This window comes from Giraffa tippelskirchi, chromosome 13, assembly GCF_054371585.1.
Source record: "Giraffa tippelskirchi isolate mGirTip1 chromosome 13, T2T-mGirTip1v1.2.pri, whole genome shotgun sequence".
Classification (NCBI taxonomy): Eukaryota; Metazoa; Chordata; class Mammalia; order Artiodactyla; family Giraffidae; genus Giraffa; species Giraffa tippelskirchi.
The window spans coordinates 77,470,128-77,484,406 of record NC_137287.1 but is presented as its reverse complement, the minus strand read 5'-3'; the positions used below and the strand labels follow the sequence as shown (position 1 = coordinate 77,484,406).

At 40.6% G+C, this 14,279-nt stretch overlaps 1 long non-coding RNA gene across 1 annotated transcript in view; it reads left to right on the top strand.

The window, feature by feature from the left end:
- LOC145531425 (uncharacterized) overlaps positions 1-13,071 on the top strand; it is a 70,220-nt gene extending 57,149 nt beyond the window's left edge. The window contains exon 4 of the long non-coding RNA XR_014072437.1: positions 11,514-13,071. This is a non-coding gene — a long non-coding RNA (uncharacterized LOC145531425). The remainder of the gene's footprint in view (positions 1-11,513) is intronic.
- The last annotated feature ends 1,208 nt before the right edge of the window (positions 13,072-14,279 follow it).

Genomic DNA, 14,279 nt, shown 5'->3' with positions numbered 1-14,279 from the left:
ATTATTGGCCACAGGCACAATGGAGAACAGTATGGTGGTTACTTTAAAAACTAAACATAGAGCTACCATATGAGCCTGCAATCCTACTCATGGGCATATATCCAGAGAAAACCATAATTTGAAAAGATACATGCAATGCACCCCAGTGTTCACTGTGGTACTATATTTACAGTAGCCAAGGCATAGAAGCAACCTAAATGTCCATCAACAGATGAATGGATAAAGAAGATGTGGTACATGTATACAATGAAATACTATTCAGCCATAAAAAATAATAAAACAATGCCATTTGCAGCAACATAGATGGACCTAGAGATTATCATACTAAGTGAAGTAAATCAGACAAAGACAAATATCATACGTCACTTATATGTGGAGCCAAAAAAAAAAAGATATAAATGAACTGATTCATAAAACACAAATAGACTCATAGACATAGAAAACAGACTTATGGTTACCAAAGGTGAAAGGTGGGAGGGAGGGATAAATTGGGAGTTTGGGAGTAACATATACACACTACTATATATAAAATAGATAGAAAACAAGAATCTACTATATATTCAATATTTTGCAATAAGCTATATGGCAAAAGAATATGAAACATTAAATATATATGATGGGTTTCCTAGGTGGTTCAGGGATAAAGAATCTCCCTGCCAATGCAGGAGCACAGGAGACACAGGATCAATTCCTGAGCTGGAAAGATCAAACCTCTGGAGGAGGAAATGGCAATTCACTCTAGTATTCTTGATGGGATAATATTATGGACAGAGAAGCACTCCATGGGGTCACAAAGAGTCGAACATGAATGAAGTGACTGAGCACAGTGTAACACACACATATACATGATATAGGGCCTGCCCCGGTAGCTCTGTAGTAAAGAATCTGCCTGCCAATACAGGAGATGCATGTTCAATCTCTGGGTTGGGAAGATCCCCCTGGAGAAGGAAATGGCAACCCACTCGAGTATTCTTGTCTGGGAAATCCCATGGACAGAGGAGCCTGGTGGGCTATAGTCCGATGGAGTTGTAAGAGTCAGAGGCAACTTCGTGACTAAACAACAACAATACATGATATACTTTGTTGTACACCTAAAACTAACACAACATTGTAAATCAACTATACTTCAATAAAAAATAAACAAGTATACATGGAAAAAAACATTTGTCTGATAAAAATTAATTCACAAGTGGACCAACTACTCCCAAGAGTGAAATCTGGCCTGAAATCTGTTTTTGTACAGCTTGCAAAGTGAAAGTCATTCAGTCATGTCTGACTTTTTTCAACCCCATGGACTGTAGCCTGCCAGGTTCTTCTGTCCATGGAATTCTCCAGAGCAGAATACTGGAGTGAGTAACCGTTCCCTTCTCCAGGGTATCTGCCCAGGGATCAAACCCAGGTCTCCCACACTGCAGGCGGATTCTTTACCATCTGAGCCACCAGAGAAGCCTGTATGGCTTGCAAGCCATACACAAGCTAAGGATGATTTTCAGGTTTTTAAAGAATTGCAGACATTGTATGTGACCTGAATATATTTATTACCTAGTTCTTTACAGAAAAGAAGTTTTCTGACTTCTGGCTTAATCCGTTTGCATTTATTGTGATTGTTCATTTATTGCATATATTTCTAACATTAGTACTTTTAGTTTACCATCATTTCTTTTGCGATATTCTTTTCTGTCTCCTGGTAGTCTTCCATCTTCCATCTTCTTATTTCTCCCTGCTACTTGTTTGAAAGCTATAGATTCTATTCTTTTGGTGATTACCACTAAAATTTTAACATATTCTAACATATATATTTATTTTTGGTTTCCCTGGGTCTTCGTTGCTGCATGTGGCTTTTCTTGAGTTGCAGCAAGTGGGGGGCCTACTCTCTGGTTGCCGTATATGGGCTTCTCATTGCAGTGGTTTCTCTAGAGTGTGGGCTCAGTAGTTGTGGCACATGAGCTTAGCTGCTCCATGGCATATGGAATCTTCCCAGACCAGGGACTGAACCCATGTCTCCAGCGTAGGCAGGCAGATTCTTTACTACTGAGCTACCAGGGAAGTCTGCTAAAATGTTTTTAAAGCTAAGTGTAAAGTAGGTCAGTATTTTAAACTTCTCCCACTAAATACTTCATACTGTTATCTAGAACTTCAGGTTTATCTTACACAACAATAAAAATGCTTCTAATAGTCACATTAGACTATTAGACACAAGACTAAAAGATAGACTATAGACTAAAAAAGTTAATATATTAATATTGTCTTTTATTCCTATCAACATTGGTGTTCACTGTTATCATCTGGTCCATACTTTTTCTCTGGGTTCATTTTTTAAAAATATATCCTATACATATATTTTGTGATTGGTTAGCATTATAAATCTTTGTAATTATGGAAATGTCTATTTTTGCATTTTATAGTTTTGCAGTCTAAAATCCTAGATGGTGGTTAATTTTTCTCAGGTCATAAAGACATTACTGTCTCCCCACAACCATTGTAATAATGACACGTCCACTGTCCTTCTATTAAGTGCTGCTTTGCATGAAATCTTTTATCTCTGATGGTTTTAAATTTTTTGTTACTTCACACGTTTGTGTGTTCGATGCACAGGGAGGCCAAACAAACCAAAATGTCACAGTTGGAAAAGAGAAAAGTTTATTGCAGAGGCCATGCAAAGAGACAGGTAGCTTGTGCCCAAAAAACTGAACTCTCAGAATGGTTTCAGCAAAGCATTTTTAAAGGCAAGAGGAGCATTTTAAAGGCAAGAGGGTGTAGTCAGTTGTTGCAAACTTCTTTGTAGGAATACTTTGTTCTTACAGCTGTCCAGGTAGATCAGGTCGCAATGTTACTGCAAACCTCCAACAACACAAATGTTATTCTCTATTCTGCAACTTTTTATCTCTATATGAATGGAAAACTGTTACACCTTTAAAGGTCAGAGCCTTGAGCATAGGACATATTTCAGGCTGTAAGGAATACTATTTCCAACAGGATGCAGGGCCAGCATGACTAAGCACAGGAAACAGAGGATAAAGGTTAAAATAAAAGAAAGAGGGGTCAGGTCAGATTTGTTCTTCCCTGTTACAATTTTTCTCTTTATTTTTTGATGTTCTTCAGCCTCACTATGTTGTACTTATTTTTTCTTCATCCTGCTTGCTACTGGTGTCCCTTTAACCTGAGGATTCAGACTGTCCCACAACTCTGGAAATTTTCAGCTTGTCTTTCTTCAAGTCCTGCTTCTCTAGTCCCCTTCCCTGTCCACCCTACTGAGCATATACAGGAGGACCTATGTCCCTCCCTATCAAAGTCCTTACTGTCACCCACAAGGTTGTAATGTTTTTCCACCCTTCAAATGGAAAATTAAGACACAATATAAATGCTGAAGTGTTTAACTATCATTTGCTTAAAGCAAAATCCTAATTCAGAAATCCTAACTCGAGTCACAGTATTTAAACCAGGAGCAGTCTTCCCTGGTGGTCCAGTGATTAAGAATCTGTCTGCCAATGCAGGGGACACAGGTTCCATTGCTGGTCCAATTTCACATGCTGCAGAGCAACTAACTCCACGTGCCACAACTACTGAAGCCCACATGCCTAGAGCCTGTGCTCCACAACAAGAGAAGCCATGGCAATGAGAAGACCTTGCACTCCAACTAGCGAGTGGCCCCCACTTGCCAAAACTAGAGAAAGCCTTCTTCCAGCAACAAAGACCCAGTGCAGCCATAAATAAATAAATTTAAAAGACTTTGCCTTAAAAAAATAAACCAGGGGCATTTAGACCATGAGATTATGGCAAAATCCTCTTTATTCCACTAGAAGGCTAAAACTATAATCACACCTTGAATTTAATTAACTCAAAGTCAGAAAGATTCTTGAAAAACTGAAATTGACAAATGTTGATAACATTACTATCCAACTCTATGTTCTGTAACTAGTTACATGAATTCTCTAATTTTGGAACCCTGAGGTCATTAAGAAACTTACATTGATACAGGCTTAGAGTGTGGTAGCCTGCATCTATTCTAGTGTGTGTATGTTACATTCCTAAAGTAAAACAACACAGACCCACAAACCCTTGCTGCTTACGTTTTCTATAGAACAAACATTAACTCATAATAATTTTCTGCATAACAACGGTCACTTTCTGAGGTCTTGTTTATTTGTCTGTCTTTGACTCTATAAAGCTGGAGGCTGAGTCTTTTTTAGTCATTACAGTATTGCCTGGAACATTCTCTTGCACATAGTAGTTACTCTAATACTTGTGGAGTGAATGGTAAGCTCCTATATTCTTATACATTCCAGATTTTGAGTTAAAATTAAGCAAGAGAGACATTTTGATGAAAATGCATAAAATAGAAGCTCTGAAGGTTATGCGGTGGGTCCAGATGGAGCTCAGAGTGTTTGAACATAGGAGGTCAAATCGGGCAAGACCACCAGTCAAGGGACACAAACAGTGTGTGTGCCCTGGTCACAGCCTTGGTTAACTGTGGACAGACAGGAGGGCACAGAAGCCAGCCAAATGGCTCTCCTGAGTCCACTAAACTGTTTGGGATTAAACTTGGATGCTTAGACACAAGCTTATGACAAATCTGGAAATGGCTGCCTTAATGGAAACATGGTACATGGGATTCATCCACCAACTGATTCAACACCTTAACATTGAATGTAATTGGGACCCTTCATGTCTGGTCTCCCCACCCTGGTAACTGTCATCATTCCACTAATTGTTCCACTTTCTGCGCCATCCACTGTGAACTCATCACACTTCTCTGAACTGTCATCTGCCTGGATCTCAGACTTAGGTTTGTTCCTTTCCTTCTTCATAGATTATTGTACCTTCTCTCTTTTCCTTTGTTCCTCATAGGCCTCCTGCCTCCTACTTTTCCTTCACAGCTTTGCTTAAACATGAGCTCTCATGAAAGTGTTTTCAACTTTCATGGGAGCGTTTTCAGCTTCCCAGAATCAGGTAGAGCACCTTCCTCATGTGTCCCTAGAGCACCCACTCACCCCAACACTAAATACATGGTTTTGAAATTGCCACTTTTCATGGCTGTCTATCCAGCTAGGCAATGTGATCCCCAAAGACGGAGGCTAAGTTACATTTCAGGTGCATTCCAGGACCCAACACGACTGGCACACAAAGGGGAGACAGGACATGGTTATTGAATGAGTGGTGAGTAATGAGTGAAGAATGAATGAATGTCTGTGAACAGGTTTGAGAAGGCAGCTGAGTCATAGGCAGCCTGAGGAGGCTGGTGATAGAGCTGGTTGAGTCTCAAACCCACCAAAAGAAGTGTGTCTGGTTCAGGTGTCAAGGGAGCTTTAGGGGAGACCAGAAGGCCTTGGTGTCACAGCAGAGCTCTGCTAAGCAAGGTCAAGTCAAAGGTAGGCAAAGCTAGGGCTGAGTAAAACCATCAAGTGGGCCAGAGCTGGTCTAGGGAAATTCCACCTTATCCTGGTGTTTCTCCACCCCTGTCCCCTGTGTAAGCTGAATCCAGACACCAAATCCCCTCCCACTCCTTCTCCTCTGTACAACACTGGCTCTTCAGACACCTTCTGGGAGCTGTCAGACACTGCCTGGTGAGGCCTCCTCCCCCATCACGGATATTTGGACGGCAGGATGTTCTCCAAAACTCTGGCACTGTGACCACAAGAAGCTTCCCACTCTGCTGCTGGTCAGAGGGGCGTGGGCTTCAACAGTCTCTAAGTGGAGAGTCAGAGAGCCCCCCAGGAAGACAAGGACTCAACCAGCGAGAGGCACTGAGGTGTTAAAGAGGGAGGTGCCTGCCATAATGATAGTGGGTTGGATCTGGTCTTTAAAGATCCATGAACCACATGCACACCCTTTCCACAAGTGGGAATCTATTATTTCTCTTTTGAGCCAGCTGTTTTCTCAACTTTGTTCCCTCTAATGCAAAAGAGACCTTGAGATATATCCTTCCAATCCTACATCCTCAGAAACCTATACTGATACTTTCATAAGGGGACTCACTTTTCTTTCCAAGAATTCCTCTGTGACACAAGTCTGTTTGGGTATAGCCTAGTGCATGCTTAATAAAGATATACAGCCATAAAAGTGAGCAAGATTCCTGATAGCCCGTTATTCACAGTAATTGCAGATTGTGAATGGACATTTTAAAGAGAAGCTTACAAGTTAGTTGTACTTTCTGGTAGTAATTACCTCCCACAAACATGACTCACTTCGGCAGTTTAAATGCAAGAGCTGGGTGTCCTCAAATCAACAGGCTTATAAATAAATCTCTGAATCATGAACTGAACGCACAAATGTTTTAAATATTTCTCTTGATCTCAAACACAGCTTTAGAGTTAAGATTTGATGCATTACAATACCCTCGGGGAAAGAGTTAAAAACAGAAGCAGAGATAGTGGCTGTCTCTGTGCTCTGGGGTGAAGCTTTCTGCACTTTGAAAGTCACCTTCCTTTTGGGAAGACGGGAACTCCGGCAGCCAGAATGTGAAGGGTATGTTTTCTTCCATCCAGGAGGGGAGGCTGCTTTTTTATGTTGATGCAGCCCATTTGCTTTGTTTCTTAAATATTACTCACAGGGCGGACTTTTATGGTAGTATGGCAACGTCAATGCATTGGGGTGGGACGGCCCAGGAGTCTGGAGGCTAACAGAACATATAACTGGAGAAATGTGGCTGCGTCAGCTAGGAATGCCGAGGAGAGAAACATCCAGGCCAGAGGACGTATTCATTTTTTTGGAATGCTCGCTCAAAGACGCTGTGTACCTCAACAAGCGTTGGTTTTCTAATCAGTGGAACATTTTTTTTAAAAAGCATTTTTAAAAAGCCCACTTTGAAAGCATTAACAGAAATTTAGGTGCTGACATCATCCACCCACTAGATTCATTTCTTTTTGTGAAGTTCTAAAGTTTTATTTGTGTCTGGTTAAAAACATATTAGAGGTTTCTCAGAGACACAGAGAACAGACTTGGGGTTGCCAAGTGGGAGGGGAGGGGAGGGATGGACTGGGAGTTTAGGGTTAGCAGATGCAAACTATTACATTTAGGATGGATAAACAACAAGGGCGTACTGTATAGCATAGGGAACTATATTCAATATCCTGGGATAAACCGTAAGGGAAAAGAATATAAAAAAGAATGTGTATATATATGTGTGTGTGTGCATGCTTAGTTGCACAATCATGTCCAACTCTTTGTGACCCCATGGACCGTAGCCTGCCAGACTCCTTTGCTCATGGGATTCTCTACGCAAGAATACTCTAGTGGTAGCCATTCCCTTGTCTAGGCGATCTTTCCGACCAAGGGTCGAATCCTGGTCTCCTGCACTGCAAGTGTATTCTTTACTGACTGAGCCACCAGGGAAGCCCATGTACATGTATATATATGTATAACTCAGTCACATTGCTGTACAGCAGAAATTAACACAACAGTGCATATCAGCTATTGTTATTTAGTCACTAAATCCTATCCTACTCTTTTTGCAACCCCATGGACTGTAGCCTTCCAGGCTCTTCTGTCCATTGGATTTCCCAGGCAAGAATCCTGGAGTGGGTTGCCATTTCCTTCTCCAGGAGATCTTCCTGACCCAGAGATCAAATCCACATCTCCTGTACTATAGACAAATCCTTTACTGCTGAGCCACCAGAGAAGCCTATATCAACTATACTTCAATAAAATAAAAAATATATATATATATATATATACTGCAAGGAGATCCAACTAGTCCATCCTAAAGATCAGTCCTGGGTGTTCATTGGAAGGACTGATGTTGAAGCTGAAACTCCAATACTTTGGCCACCTGATGTGAAGAGCTGACTCATTGGAAAAGACTCTGATGCTGGGAAAGATTGAGGGTAGGAGAAGAAGGGGACGACAGAGGATGAGATGGTTGGATGGCATCACCGACTCAATGGACATGGGTTTGGGTAGACTCCGGGAGTTGGTGATGGACGGGGAGGCCTGGTGTGCTGCGGTTCATGGGGTTGCAAACAGTCGGACACGACTGAGTGACTGAACTGAACTGAACTGATATATATATATTAGAAGTTTCTGTTTGATTCTAATTATTTCATGGATTTCAGCATATAAAGGTAGTCACTCACATGGGCCAATGAGTCAAATCTGTAGTGAGAAATCTATCATCTGTGTTTAAAATATGAAATCACATGTCAATACACATATGGTTCTTTTTCTCCTGCTCAAAACTTCCACGTGGCAGCCAGCCTATCACTGAATCCTATAGAACGTTTGGCATCAAAAGAGAACTGCTTCAGCTGATCATTCTTTTCCCGTACTTTTCTGAATTCATGTCTATGTTGTTCCTTCGGCTGCTGCTATTGCATTCCCAACTCTTGGAAGGATCCAGGGAAACACAGGACTCCTCTGTGGCCAAGGGGAAAGATGCTGCCAAGAACGCTGAACTCCCAGTGAAGGTCACCAAATACTACAGAATGGATTCGGTGCAGTAAATCATCTTGTTTTTGCACACAAATGAATAGCCAATGGCAAAAGCATTTTGTGGAGAAATCTGATATCATATAATAACAGTAGTACAGCTAGACATGGAGGAGCACAGTAAAATACCTCTGAAGGGCATGTAGCAATTCTGTGGTTAGTCAAAGACCAATCCAAAGCTCAGAACATCCCAGAATAATCATCATGACAAAGAACCGGGATGGGCGGCATGGATTAGACTCCCCCATGTACAGCTCAGTATCACAGGCCAGAAACTTTCCACCTGGCTCTCATTACAAGTCTTTTAAAGAAGATAGAAAACCAGACCTGCACAGTCTGTTCTCTTCAATGTGAAATGATCACCTTTGACTGGAAGACACGTGGCATGTCAAAAGATGGGGCAATTCCCTCTACAGATCCACTGGAGATGCTCATGGTACCCAGGATATTAATTCTGATCCAACAAGAGTTTAAGTTTGGGGCTGGGGCGGACAGTGTGGGAGTATGGTAGTTTGGAGGACATCCCATTGCCCATTCTCAAACTGCTTTTACAATGAGAGTAACTTACTGATAAGGATGGGACCCTGAGGGACCTTCACAAGCATTTGGGGAGAAGGAAAGTTTACTGGATGCAGATAGGAAGGGATGAGGTGAGGGCAGAGGACAATGACTGACCCTCCAAGTCCTAGGCTCCTTTGCCAGGGAATAAGTGAGGTTTCTTCCCCAAAGGCAGCAGCAAATACTTTTGACTTGAAAAACAGTACCAGATGACAGACTTTCTCACAGCAAAGGAAACCAGAAACAAAAAGAAAAGACAACCTATGAAATGGGAGGAAATATTTGCAAACAATGTCACTGACAAGGGCTTAATTTCCAAAATATACAAACAGCTGATACAACTCAACAACAAAGAAGCAAATAATACAACTGAAAAATGGGCAGAAGACCTAGATAAACATTTCTCCAAAGAAGACATACAGATGGCCAGTAGGCACATGGAAAAGTGCTCAACATGGTCAGTTATTAAGAGAAATACAAATCAAAATTACAATGAGGTATGACCTCACACCTGTCAGCAATCATTAATGGCCATCATTAAAAAAGTCTGCAAGTAACAAATGCTGGAGAGGATGTGGAGAAAAAGGAACCCTCCTACACTATTTGCAGGAATGCAAGTTGGTGTAGCCACAATGGAGAACAATATGGAGGGTCCTCAAAAAACTGAAAATAGAACTACTATATGATCCAGTAATCCCACTCCTGGGCATATATCCAGACAAAACTACAATTTAAAAAGATACATCGACCCCTATGTTCATAGCAGCACTCTTCACAAAAGCCAAGACATGGCAACAACCTAAATGTCCATCAACAGATGAATAAAGAAGAGGTGATACATACGTATAATGGAATACTACACAGCCACAATGAAGAATGAAATAATGCCATTTGCAGAAACATGGATGGACATAGTGATTATCACACTAAATGAAAGAAGTCAGAAAAAGACAAATTCAGTATGATATCACTTAGATGTATAATAGAATTTAAACACGACACAGATGAACTTTTACCTATGAAACAGAAACAATCTCACAGACACAGATAACAGACTTGCTGTCAAGTGGGGAGGGATGTAGGGGAGGGGTGGAGTGGAAGTTTGGGATTAGTAGATGCAACCTACTATATATAGGATGGATAAACAACAAAGTCCTACTGTATAGTACAGGGAACTATATTCAGCATCCTAAGATAAACCATAATGGAAAAGAATATAAAGAAGAGTGTGTGTGTATCTACCTGATTCATTTTGCTGTATGGCAGAAATTAACACAACATTGTAAATCAATTGCATATTGCAATTTTTAAAAATTATTTTGACCCTTTTAATTACTGAGCTCCCATTCTTACCCAGTGATGGAGTTCCCTAGTGGGGTTCCCCTGCCAGTTAGAGACTACATTCCTCAAATGTGGCTACAAAACTAAATTCACTCCAATGACAGAAGTGGGCAGAAATAATATATGTGATTTCTGGGCCACACTCTTAATCGCAAAGTGCTTGTTCTGAACCTCTCATTCCTGCTGGCTGGAAGATCTGATGGTTCAATCAATCTGGGAAACCACAGGTTCAGGGTGGCAGAACACCCCCATAGCTCTGGATATGCCTATGGGCTGAGGTGAAATAAATGTATTTCTATCTTAATTAAACCCCTGTATTTTAGATCTGTTTGTTACAGTGGCTAAATAATTAGCCTAACAAACACTCCCCATGCAGAAGGTGCTGTATTTTATTCCTCTTTGTAACCGCATCATGACTCAGCTCAGTGGTTTATACTGAATAAGCATTCAGTAGCTGTTTACTGGGATACATACTGAAAAAGCAATAAATGAACTCCATACATGTGTAATGTTGTCCCTGAAATATTTAGAAGCTTAAAATCCTACATACATTTCATTTTTAAATATCAGACAAAATTACATTCTGCCCAGTTTTACCATAACACATCATAATAGGGCTTCAATTAAAATTGGTAAAATGTAGCAAGTACAGAAAATGAAATGACTTAAAGATAGTATCTATATAATAAAGCTTTGGGTTTTTTTTTCCAGTTTGTAAAGTATCATAGAATTGTAAAATAATACACTCAAGGATAAATTATGGATTAACAATTTAAACTAATTTTACATTTAAATTTATCTTTTCTTCTTCCCAAGAAAAGTTATCAACTTCCAAATCAGCTAATACATTGCTATAACAATTAACTGCAAACATGTGTTTCATAAAAGGTGATCAATATGCATCAAAGAGCTTGACAAACAAACAAAATTGATTGAAACAAACTTGATTCTTTGCTGACAAAATCTGATCAAAACAATTTGTAAATCAATCTTGGGTTCCTTGAAAAAATTAGCTGTGTGAAAATAAAGTAGACTTCCTTTAAAAAAATGTTATTTAATTCACCTCTAGTCACGGCAATTAAAGATTTCGGCCAAAAATTTTTTGTTTTTTAAGTGTGGGCCATTTTTAAAGTCTTTATTGAATTTGTCACAATATTGATTCTATTTTATGTTTTGGTTTTTTGGCCTAGAGGCATGTGGGATCTCAGCTCCCCCACCAGGGATGGAATTGCACCTCCTGCATTGGAAGGCAACGTCTTAACCACTGGACCACCAGGGAAGTCCAGCCAAAATTTTTTTATGGCAGAAGAATCAGTAGAATTTCATGTTGCTTCACATGTATATGATTTTTAAAAGGTTGCATTGCTGCTTGCTCAAGGCTAAACTACTTCACTTTGCTGTTATTACTTCTAATAGTAAAGCTTTATGAAGAGCCTTTTTAAAAATTCAAAATCAGAGAAATGTAGTACAGAGCCTTGTTGTTGTTCAATTGTTCAGTTGTGTCCAACTGTTTTCAATCCCGTGGACTGCTGCACACCAAGCTTCCCTCTCCTTCACTGTCTCCTGGAGTTTGCTCTAACTTATGTCCTTTGAGTTGATGATGTAGAGCCTAGGTGTCAATATACAAACACTGAGTTTCAGGGCTGATATTTTCATGAGTATCAGTCTTCCTTATGCCAGAGGAGAAGATCAATTGCCAGTCTGTCTACTAGGAAATCATATAAAGACTTCCTCCCAAACCTCCCTTCATTTGGTTCTAAGGGTACAATAATTTAAGGTTAAACTAATAAGTCTTAGCAACTATAATTGTGTGTTCTCACCACCAATATACTTATTAAAGTCAAGTCCTTGTTAGAGTTCATTCTAACTCTAAAAAACAACTTTTTATCTCAGCAAATCAACCTCCTTCCCCAATGGGTGATGTATTAAATATACAGACTGATTAGCATCCTTTTAGTTTAATCAACTATAAATGGTATGCCTGCATCGCCCTCGCATTGGTATCTCAAGCTACTTACCAATCTTTCATTCAGGATGATGAAAAATCACTTACGGCCATTTACATCGCTGGCACGTAAATTTAAAGTAGCTATCCATCACAAAAATATATTATGAAATTATTAAAATGGCATTTCATTGTACTTAAAATAGTTGCTCTGATGTGAATTTTAAGTAGAAAGTGAGTAAAATGCATTTTCCAAATAATTTCTCCTCAAAAGCCTTAAACCAACTGTTACTCAAAGAAGAATTTTGATACATAATGATTATCTGCTCTATAATTAAAACTAGGATGGCTGTGTGACATTTAGAATTCAAAATGAAAAGCTCTTTCATCTCCCTGCCTACCTCTGGGATTGCATTTTTCTCTCTTTAAAAACATTTTTGTTGTTGCTTAATATATATTTCTATTTATTTATTTATTTGGCTGCCCTGGGTCTTGATTGTGGCATGCGGGACCGAGATCCCTGACTAAGGATGGAACCCAGGCCCCCAGCAGTGGGAGCCCACAGTGGGAGCCACTGGACCATCAGGGAAGTCCTGGGATTGGAGTTTTCTTAATCTGATATTTTCCCATGAGGGACTCAGCTAGTTATACAGACTTTGGGTGGCGCATGCATGCTAAGTTGCTTCACTTGTGTCCAACTCTTTGTGACCCTATGGACTGTAGCCTGCCAGGCTCTTCTGTCCATGGGATTCTCCAGGCAGGAACACTGGAGTGGGAGCTATGCCCTCCTCCAGGGAATCTTCCCAACCCAGGGATCTAACCCAAGTCTCCTGCATTGGCCGGTGGGTTCTTTACTACTAGCGCCATGTGGGAAGCCACTACACACAGGACTGAGTTTAATCCCAGCTCCTCCTCTATATGCTCTGGTGAAGTTCTAAGTGACTTAGTTACCTCACTTACAATATGAGAACAGAAATGACCATCTCATCAAGCTGGGATGTTAAGCAGGAAGTGTAGGGAAAGGGTCTAGGTGGGCAGGACCCCTCGCAGGTGCCCCACCTAACTTAGACCCTGTCTCCACTCTGTTTCACTCTGGCCCATCCATCTGTCCAGTATCATGAATGTAAATCTTGAGGCCAGAAGAGTCAGACCACATATAGAAATGACATCCATTCTTTCAGCCTGACTCTTCGGCTTCCAGACTCTCAGATGGTTCATTAGTGTAAAGACCACAAAGGCAGTTCTGAGAAAATGGATTTGCCATGAGAAAAGGATGGCTGAGGATGAGGGAGCAGATTGACCAGTATTTAGAAGGTTGTATGTTTTTGTTTCTTATATTTCCAGTATCTGGAATTGATTGCCCAGGCATTTTCTTTTCCAGGATATGTGCTCAGGATCACAAGATAGCCCAGCACCTTCTATGGTGCTGGATCTTTTTTTCCATTTGTTAAAAATTTTAAGAGGTTTTCAATGGGGACAGAGGCAAGAATACTTTTCCTCTCGTGGTAATTTATTGGGTTGATCAAAAAGTTCGTTTGAGTTTTTCCATAAAATTTTATGGAAAAGCCAGAATGAACATTTTGGTCAACAGAATACATTATTTCTGGTTCAAAAATTGTCTGGTGCAATAGGCCTGTCCAAAAGTGGGTCCAAGTTTATCAAAAAAGAACATCTTCCAGGTCCCAAACTAGAGGGAATTGTACAGTAGCCTGCTGGGCCAAGCACCCAGGACATTCCTGGGCCCTGGGCAAGAGTTGGCTCTCCAGGGCAAGTCTGAGGGTTCATAAGGTGTTCAGCACCCAGTGCCATTGGCCATCAGTTTAGTTCAGTTCAGTCGCTCAGTCGTGTCCGACTCTTTGCAACCCCATGGACTGCAGCAGGCCAGGCCTCCCTGTCCATCGCCATTGGCCATGATGTGGGGCTATTTCAGAACAGCTTTGAGGGGCTGAACTTCATGTGCCTCACTGGAAAAATGCAGTCACTGCCTGTACAGTCACACACAGAGTCTCTC